This window comes from Giraffa tippelskirchi, chromosome 3 (genome assembly GCF_054371585.1).
Source record: "Giraffa tippelskirchi isolate mGirTip1 chromosome 3, T2T-mGirTip1v1.2.pri, whole genome shotgun sequence".
In the NCBI taxonomy this organism is placed as follows: Eukaryota; Metazoa; Chordata; class Mammalia; order Artiodactyla; family Giraffidae; genus Giraffa; species Giraffa tippelskirchi.
The window spans coordinates 6039991-6047524 of NC_137277.1; positions in this window are offsets into that span (position 1 = coordinate 6039991).

Consider the following 7534-nt stretch of genomic DNA (forward strand, 5'->3'; position numbering starts at 1 on the left):
CGATTCTTTGAGACCCCATGGACTGTAGGCTGCCAGGCTTCTCTGTCCATGGGATTCTCCAGGCAAGAACACTGGAGTGGGTTGCCATGACCTTCCCCAGGGGCTCTTCCTAACCCAGGGATCGTACCCAGGTTTCCTTCATCTTCTGCATCACAGGCGGATTCTTTACTGCTGAGCCACCAGGGAAGCCCCTTTACAAGGGCACTCATCCTATTACAAGGGCGCCATGCTTGTGACCCCTTGAGATGTTAAATAACTTGCCCACACTTGGGATCCAGCTGCAGATAACTTGGCTCCAGAGCCCAGTCTGAGCTAGAGGCACACTCTTCTCTTCTGTGAAACGGGTCCAATGATCCCTACTCTGATACCCCGAAGGACTTTGGTCTTGAAGTGAAATCAACAAGCAAGAAACTGATCAGAAAGGAGAAAGCAGAGGTATGATGCAGGCACAAAGAACCAGGATGTGTGCTAGTACCGAGGGAGTGCCTGCCTGAGCAAAAAGAGGGCAAGAAGCAAAGACATGGAAGGCAGAGCTCAGTAGAATTCCAGGCATTGGGTTCCTGCCAGCTGCTGGCACCTTAAGTCGGGGAGCCCCTCACCTCACCTCACCCGATTCCTGGGAAGGCAGACCCAGGGGCATCAGCGGGTGGACAAGGACACTGGCTGTCTGCAGTGCTCATGACAGTCAAATCCTTCCCTGGGAATGATGCGTCTCCCAGTCCATCTGAGCCAGGGTACCGCAGAAATTAAAGCCCGTGGCATATATGTTGATGACAGCGGTGGTACTATGACAACAGGCCTGCCGACGTCCGTGGCACTCCTTCCGCCCAGCCCATTTAGAGTGGATGCTTCCCCCCGCAGAAGGCACAAAACAGTCCTCCAGCTGTCTCTGCCTGGGGTAAAGGGACAGAAACCCTGCAACAAAGATGGTTGTCCCTGGACCTGGCCACAATCAGTTGTAGCCAAACCCGGGAGGACGCCCAGGACTGTTTTTTTAATTCTTTGCAATCAGCATTTTCCTTTCTTCATTTGCTGGTTGAATAATGCAGCCTGTAAGAAAAGGGCCCTCAGCACAATTCTGGTGCTCGTTTACAATGGAAATTGGGAAAACGGCGAAACACATACCGCAAAATGCATTTAAAAGAAGATGATTCAATTGGATTTGGCAGCTCTGATATTCAGGACCAGAAGGAGAAAATCTGTCTATGATTTGAACATGTATAATTAAGATGAAAGCCGTAAGTATCGGGTGCATTTCTTAAGTTGTCATCAGCTCTGTTGACTCCGGGCATTCTGATCAGTGGTGCAGAGCATTTATTTCTGAAATCTGAATAGCTATGAGTGAGATGCCTTTTTAAAATTGGCTCTGTGGAGCCAAGTCAAACCCTGACACTGCATGGATTGTCAAGGGGGAGGTGAAGACAGGGTAAAGGGAGCCTCGGAGCCAGCTTTGATCTTTCCCCAGAGCTGCCCCCCTAAAGCTGGAAGACTGAGGCTCAGGCAGAATCCGATCCATTCGGCGCACCCTATTTTCTGTCGTGTGTGTTCCGGTGCCAACAGAAGCTCCAGCGCCCTGAGTGATGTTCCAGCCTGAAAGTAGAGAACCTGCTTTGAATGTTGGCATCTCTGGCTTTCAAAGAAGAAAACGGACGTTGTGAGCAAAGCCAGACAGTGGGAACCAGGAGACCGGGGCTCACACCCCATCTTCGCCCCTTGCTGATGCTGTGATGTCAGGCCCTTCCTCACCTTTCTCATCTGTAAAATGGGGCTAAATAACATTAGAACCACCCTCGTAAGGGAGTTGGGACAATGACATGAGGTTATCCGTGTAAATTCATGGGTCTAGCCTCTAAGCAGCAGCCGCAACATGTGAGTTATTGTTATTATTCTTTCTCCTTTAGTGTGGAAGCCAGAGCATCATGACAAGGTTCCTGTGGTGTGAGATGACTCAATGATGGAATTTCTGGCAGCCCAACAGCCTCCTCCGTGGAGAGGGGAGGCTTCACAAGGATGACTCATAGGCAGCACGTGTGTGTGTGTGTGTGTGTGTGTGTGTGTGTGTGTGTGTGTATTCGAGGGGGTGGACAGAAAACTGAGGCTGGGACAAGTCATGTGACCACCTCTGTCACATGAACACTCATCTTTCTAAGCAGGACTGGAGTTTCCCTAGGACTTCGAATGTCTCCTCTCTCTCTTTTTTCCAGATGGGAGATGAAGGAGGAACTGAGTCTGAGCCGTGGTCACTCTTCTCAGAGGTCCAACCCTCTCTGGACATAACACAGCCAGACTGTGTGAGACACAAGGCACTCACCCCACCCTCTGCCGTGAGCAGCCCACCCTTTCCTTGGGGTGAGCGGGGTGGGGAGAGGAGGGGCATCAGAAGCCAGTGCAAAGAAAGAAAAGCAAGCAGCTGGAACACAGGGAATGGGTGCAGGCCCCACTCCCTGGTCGACTGGCCAGCGCTTTCCTAGGCATGCCTGCAGCCAGCCTCGGTCCCCCAGGCTGACGGTCCTACGTCACGTGACCAGAAGAATCCAGTGCCCCCCTCCATTCCCAGTGAGAAGCCACGTCTCCACGTGGCCCCCACAGAGCAGGAAGGAGCCCCCTCCCCCTGAGACTGGCAGCCAGGACCCAGCTCAAGCCAGTTCTGCACAGTTGGGAAAACTGAGGCCTGCCGTGGAAGGGGGGCTGAGACATGGTGGAGACCCAGCCCTCCTCGCCTCCTTCTGGCCCAGACCATGGGGCCACACTGCCTGCCTGGATCCCAGGGCCCTGGAGGGACATGCAAGTGGCTTCAGATCCTCCGGCTCTGGCTCTTGCCAGCTGTGTAACTTCTGGAAAGTTACTTAACCCCTCTTTGTCTCTCTGCCATCACCTGGGTAGGGAGCAGAAGTGCTTTCTTCGGAGGTGTCTGAAGAACTTAAATACGACATAAACAATCTGCTCCTTTTCCCCTCCTTTTCCTGACTTCCCATCTTGTCCCATCTGTTCTTCTTTCCTTCCTCAACGCTGCTGAAAACTCCACCACGCTCATGCCTCAAGGATCACTCATCCTTGAGCATCATACCCTCCCCGCGAGACACCTCCCTACTCCGTCTAATCATAAGACCCTTAGCTGTTTCATCTGATGGGGAGTCAGAGGCCAGAAATATGCAAGGAAAAGCCCTCTGAATCTTAAAGGAAGCCCCAGGGATTCATTCCCAAGAGAACGGAGAGAAGCGCCTGTAGGCCCCGGGGCCGGAGCTTCTGATGTTGTATGGCGTGAAAAATTAATGTTTCTGGTTTTGCAAGTTTTGTTTCTTGCTTTTTACCTTCCAAATCAGGCATAGCTTATAGGAACCAAAGCAATCTGAAAAGAGCAGAGAGAAACGAAGACAGAATCAGAAAAGCACAGCCGCTGGGCACTCTTAGGGAGGGGACCCAAGGCGCTAGGTTCCAAGGACTTGCCTGCTGCTTGGCTAAACAGCTTGGCAGTCTGTGCTCCTAAGGAGGCGGGTCTGGCTGCTGTGGGTCCCTCAGTGCTAGGGTTGACGGTCAACCTGATGGCTGTGGTGGGTGCCAGAAGCCAGAGGCAGCACCCCAGCAGGTGAGGGGCCAGGTTGACAAGGGGGTAGAGCCAGAACCAGGAGCTGGGCCTACTGTCCAAGGCAGGCTCTCACAGTCACCTGGGGGGCTATCACGTTTCTTTCAGCAATTTTGTCTGTCGGAGAGGCCAGATCAGAAAACACAGAAGGGGCCACCCTCAGGATGCAGACTACTGGCCCACCCGCCTGTATCTTTTGAGACTTGATAACCTGTGGAAACCAACCCTGAGTGTTCACTGGAAGGACTGATGTTGAAGCTGAAGCTCCAATCCTTTGGCCACCTGATGCAAAGAACCAACTCACTGGAAAAGACCCTGATGCTGGGGAATATTGAAGGCAAAAGGAGAAGGGGACAACAGAGGATGAGATGGTTGGATGGCATCACCGACTCAATGGACATGAGTTTGAGCAAACTCCAGGAAACAGTGAAGGACAGGGAAGCCTGGCGTGCTGCAGTCCACGGGGTCGCAAAGAGTCAGACACAACTTAGCGGCTGAACAACAACCAGCTAAGAGAGGAGAGAAATGACATTTGGGCCCCCAGCCCAGAGCTTCTGATGTCACACAGTGTGAAAGTGTAATGTCTCTGGTTTCACATGTTTTGTTTCATTTTGTGTGTTTTTAACCTTCCAAATCAATGGAGTGAGGAAGGCAGAGAAGGGAGACTGGCTCCCTGCAAGAGGCCAGAAACTGAACCAAGAAAGGAAACAGGGCTTAGGGCAGAGCAGGAAAAGATTACACTCAAAAGTCGTTGAGGGCTTCCCATGTGCCACAGTGGTAAAGAATCCACCTGCCAACGCAGGAGACATGGGTTCGATCCCTGATCCAGGAAGGCCTCACATGTCACGGAGCAACTGTGTGCCACAACTACTAAGTCTGTGCTCTAGAGCCCGGGGCTCACAGTTACTGGGCCCACACGCCGCAACTACTGAATCCCGTCTGCCTAGAGCCTGTGCTCCACAACAAGAGAAGCCCGAGCACCTCAACTAGAGAGTAGCCCCGCTAGTTTATTTAAAAATAGATGCATTTTTAAAAAGTGGTTGAACTTGGGGCATTTTCCTGCTGAAAAGAGAAAGTCCCTAGTACCAGACATCTGACACCCTGATCATTGGAAATTTAAAAGATATTAGTACTTTGGGAGTTTCTGTGAGGTTGGGTTTATTGGGAACGTTGGTTTCTAAGAGTGTTGAGGTCTGTTTTGTTTTTTTCACTATACGAACACCATTCTCTTACAATAGTTGTTGGGCTCCAAAGTCAGGGACAGGGTGGGGTGTGCTCTTTCTTGCTCTTCATAGACCCCTACACCACCCAGAGGAGGAGCCTGCAGTTGGGCTTAAGGATTCAGAGAATGGGCTCTGGGGGCAAACACGGACTCCCACCAGCCACTGCTTAGATGATGTTCTGAGGCAACGTGCTGAAGCTCTTGGTGGTAACTGTCCACCATCTGCCCCAAAGCCATCCTCGCATCCTCCTCCTACAAAACCTGCCTCCTGCTGCGGATGCTGAAATCACCAGGGAATCACTTCCCCACTTCCTTACAGCTCGAACATCAGCGCATGACCGATCCTGGTCAATGAGAAAATCTGGGGATCTCCGGGAAAAATGGTTCTGCCTTCTCTTTTAAAGGGAGTGGAGGGAGGCAAAGAGACAGAGAGAGGCAGAAAGACGGAGAGAGGCAAAGAAAGCCCTTACTTGCTACTCCTTCTTGCGACCTTTGCACATGGATAGATGAGCAGGAAAAGTTGGGAGCTGCATCACCATCTTTTGATGAAATGGAAAGACTGAGAAAAACTTAAAGAGGCCTACCAGAACCCTGACATGACTGTGAAGCTGAAGTAACCCCAGAATACTCACCTGCAGTGTCTTGTGTAAGGAAAAAAGAAGACCTTCCATTTTAAGTCACTTTCAGCTGGATGTTGTTACTTGCAACTGAACACACCCCTCCTCCAAGCCCTGACATGCACAGCTGTAGAATGTCATCCCAAGTAAGCATCTGCCCAGTGACCCGGGGAGGCAGGGAACTAAGTGTGAGCTTTTGGGAAGAGAAAGAAACTGTCAAGGAAGTGAACTGGAGAGGCCATGAACATCTGACCTCTCCAGAAAGTGCTGCTGAGGCGAAATGCCAGGCAGGCTGCATTTTCAGCCTGTGATTGCATTAATAAGATAATGATGAGTCATTTAACTTCGCCTCCAAAGAGTGAAGCAAATTACCTGTGTCTATATTGCTTAATGATGGAGGCACTAACAGGACCTTTGTCGCCTGCTGGAACAGAAACTGACCCATCACAAGAGGCGATTTTACGCCCATGAGTTTGCCACTTGACTGAACCATCCATCAGGCGGGGACTGCAGCCCCACCATGCCCTCCACATTAACCATGTCATCCACCATGCTCCCCCCATCTCGCTCGTGGGCTCTGGCTTTCTTAACCTGATGAGCCTGATGTCATTAGTTATTTCCTGGACATGAACCATTGGGTCCCCATTAGCCAACACTCAGGCATTCAGGTGTGAATTTTCCGCTTTGGCTACGTTTCCCCAGGAAAGTATTACAGCTGAGCCAGAGGCCTGGCCTCCTCCCCATCCACAGGAAATGCCTGTGCCTCCTGTGGCGTCCAAGCAGAAGGCAATGAGACCAATCAGGACCCAGCCAACCACACCAGCCCTCCAAAGCCCAGAGAGGCTCTTGGGTTTTTCCATCATTTCAGGGTCTGTAGGTTTTTTGTTTCATTTTCTTTAATTAAGGTATGATTTCCATATGGTAAAATTGATCCTTTTAAAAAGTGATTGCTCTGGGAATTTTAACAAATGCATACACTCACTGAGACATCACATTCGAGATGCAGGACAGCTCCATCACCTCGAAAAGTTCTTCGAATCCTTTGCGTCATCCTGTCCTCCCTCTCCCACCCCCTGGCCACCCCTGCTCTCTCTTCTTTCCCAACAGCTCAGCCTTTTACAGCATCATAGACAGAGTCAGCTTTGAGTCTGGTTTCTTTCACTTAGTAGACTACATTTAAGATGAATCCATGCATAACCAACAAGAACCTACTGTGTAGCACATGGAACTCTGTTCAATGTTATGGGGCAGCCTGGATGGGACGGGAGTTAGGGGGAGAATGGACACGTGTGTGTATGGCTGAGCCCCTTGGCTATTCACCTGAAACTATCACAACATTATTAACTGGCTATACCCCCAATACAAAATAAAAAGTTTATAATAAGATGAATCTATGCATAAAGAAGATGTGGTGTATGTATGTGTACGTCTTTTTCTAAAAGAGAATTTATTGCATTCATTCTTCTTTTCTTAATTGGAGTTTAGCTGATTTACTATATTCTGCTTCAGGTATATAGCAGAGTGGTTCAGTTTTAAATGCATATACTTGGGCATATGTCTATTTAGATTCCTTCCCATTATAGATTATTACAAGATTTTGAATGTAGTTCTCTGTGCTATGCAGTAAGTCCTTTTTAAAATCTATTCTACAAATAGTGATGCGTGTCTGCTAATCCCATACTCCTAATTTACCCCTCCTCGCCTTTCCCCTTGATAACCGTAACTGTAACGATATATATATATATGGAATTGAATGGAATATTACTCAGCCATAAAAAAGAACGAAATAATGCCATTTGCAGCAACATAGATGATCTAGAGATTGCCATACAACTGAAGTGAGTCAGAGAAAGACAAATATCATATGATATCACTGATATGTGGAATATAAAAAGTGGTATGAGTGAACTTATTCACAAAACAGAAACAGACTCACCACTATGGAGAACACGGTTACGGTTATCAAGCGGAAAGGAGAGGAGGGGTAAATTAGTCGTATGGGATTAGCAGACACGCATCACTATTTGTATAATAGATTTTAAAAAGACTTATTGTATAGCACAGAGAACTACATTCAAAATCTTGTAATAATCTATAATGGGAAGGAATCTA